We start from the raw sequence: 2,698 nt of genomic DNA, 5'->3' as shown, positions 1-2,698 counted from the left end.
CCTATAAAATATAAATATATACAATTTAATAACTTTTTAATTTATAACACAATCTCTACCAACCACCATCTAAAATTCAAAACCAAATTTATGATTTAAAGTTGGTTCAAGCATTATCGTTCATTCCTCTAACTTTCTCCATAAAACTTTAGCCATGCCATTCTATTTTCTTGGAATATAAGTTTTCTGCCAATCTTTGCACCATTTACCTTATGTCACGTCCTAAATTTTTAACGTGACCAACATGCGATATATGTACAAATTCACATCCCTTAAAGCTTCAATTAAGAAAAGTTCTGAATTAATGTATCAAATTTTACTTTTCACATAAATCAAAATATCAAACGTTTTTTTTTTTAAAAAAATTTCTGCAACACCTCCCCTAAAGCTAGAGTCCTTTGAAATTTCTACAACAGAAAGTTTACATCACATATCCAACAATATAGAGCTTTGCTTCTCAGCAACAAGTAATTAACATAAAAAGAAATTAGGACCCTAACTATAGTTGATGTGGAGTACTCTAAATCGGACTTCCAAAAGATCCTACATAAGTTTTCGAATTTTACATGAATAAGATGATATTCTCAAAAGTAATCTTTTAGTCAATTCAGCAACAAGCCCATTAGAGATTAGTAATGAGTACAAAATCAGCTATGGTATTTGAGGCCAAAAAAATACTTTTCAGTGAATAATGTCCCAATAATAAATAATTGAATATGAATAAAAAGAAAGGTTTGAAATAATTATGTAAGTTAAATAGATAACAATTTCATAAAAATTTAATAAATTTCAAAATAAAATAGCTCTATAAAATTTTAAATAAAATCTTAAATCATTAAACTATCATAACAAATGTTATTACCACTTGATTTCAAGAAAGCACATAAATAATATAAATATTTGTAAATAGTTTACTAAATAAAAATCAATGGAATATAAAATCACCAAATAATCAAATTCATAATTTTAGGGACTTATCAGAACAATAAACAAATGTGGATACACAATCCACGAGGGTAAATAACCGAACGCGGCTTATGCCACGAATACAAATGTGGACATACAATCCACGAGGGTAAATAACCGAACGCAACTTATGCCACGAATACAAACATGAACACACAATCCACAAGGGTAAGTAACCAAATGCAGCCGAAGCTATGAAACAAACGTGGACACACAGTCCACGAGAGTAATGCTAATCAAACGCGCTTGAAGCCACGAAACAAACGTGAGTACAATGCTCACGAATAACCATCTCCGTTCCATGTGCGTTGGCCATCGCACGGGGCTAGCACCTCCCATAAACACACTGCTAGTTAGGTGTACCATGGCGCGCCAAGGACTAACGGAACTGCCGTTAGCAACCAATGTTCTGTATAAAGTCACCTTGAAATTCATTTTCAAACATGTGAGAAAATCATCACTTTTAAAATAAACTTTTCTCTTCTCAATATCAAACTCGCATGAACTGTTTAAAATATCAATCCTTTAAAATATGAAGATTCACAACTAACGTTCCATAAATTTCTTCACTCATTTCTATGATTGTCTTTATTGAATAAAAAGTACTAGAATTTATAAAAATATTTTTGCCAATCTTATAAATATAAATCATAATAACTTCAAGAGCTAAAGAAACTTAATCAACAATATTAATCAATGCTAGAGTGACATATATTAATAACTTTAAATTATTGAAAATAATAATTGATAAAAGAAAATTTTTAAATATATAAATTGATTGACGTTAACCATTTACCTGTAATACATTCAAAGCTCAACACTCACTCCTTATACTTCAATCGAGCTACCCATCTTACAAACACCTAGAAACAGAGGAAGACGATAAATGAGGGACTTGATGGCAATACCAACAGCAGTGCACGGATAGAAGAAAGGATCAGCTCTACCTACGCAATCGACGCCGGTGAGGAAAAGAGGAACGGTCTTTGATTTGGTACAGCGGTCAGGGAAGAAGAGCAGAAGGAGATGGCAGAAAAACCTGAACGAAGTGAAGCGTAGGTAGAGGAAGGTGGTGGCAAGTCGAATCCTTGCCACCCATGCCGGTGACGCTAAGAACAGAGGAGGGAGAAGGATCCGACACCCACCGTCAACAAGGCCAGTTTCTTAGCTGACACAACAGGGGAGAAGGTCGATAGTCACTTCGTCGGGACACCTTGCAGCGGTGGAAGACGATACACTACTCACTAGCGAAGGAGGAAAGCCAAGCAAGGAGGAGAATGAAGGCTCAAATCTGGATCTCACTCTGTCTCGCGTCTCTATCCTCTGTTTGTGATTCTGATGGACAAATGAAAATGAAAAGAAAATGGTCCAGGAAAGAGAAAAAATCTGATTGCTTTTGACGTCAAAATAGTAAATTTGCAAAGCTGAAACTGACATATAAAAAAAATCTTTCTTTTTGAAAGAGTAATCTGACCTTGTGGACCTTGTACCTGATGCATATTAATTAACAATGAAATTTTACCAAACCACCATTCTTTCATAATAAAAATAATTTTTTAAAATTAATATAAATACAATTAAAAATATTATTTTATATTTTAATTTTATTTAAAAATTTTGGATTATTACACTTTAGGTGCATTACTTCTACCTCTTCAATTTAAAACCTTAACAATTTACAAAAAATAAACAAGCTCCAAATATACAAATAACTGCATGCAAGCCCATAATT

General features: G+C 32.8%; 1 long non-coding RNA gene across 1 annotated transcript; it reads right to left on the bottom strand.

Annotated features, from left to right (window-relative positions):
- Positions 1–717: 717 nt before the first annotated feature.
- On the bottom strand, positions 718–2,292 carry LOC129290239 (uncharacterized). The gene is made up of 3 exons (XR_008588296.1): positions 1,914–2,292; positions 1,763–1,829; positions 718–1,389 (listed from the first exon to the last, which is right to left on the bottom strand). It is a non-coding gene; the product is annotated as an uncharacterized LOC129290239 (long non-coding RNA).
- Between the last annotated feature and the right edge of the window lie 406 nt (positions 2,293–2,698).

Source organism: Prosopis cineraria, unplaced genomic scaffold, assembly GCF_029017545.1.
Source record: "Prosopis cineraria cultivar Desert tree isolate PC_DT_omini unplaced genomic scaffold, ASM2901754v1 PC13, whole genome shotgun sequence".
In the NCBI taxonomy this organism is placed as follows: Eukaryota; Viridiplantae; Streptophyta; class Magnoliopsida; order Fabales; family Fabaceae; genus Prosopis; species Prosopis cineraria.
Note: the sequence above shows the minus strand (reverse complement) of the source record. Positions and strands in the feature narration are given on the sequence as shown.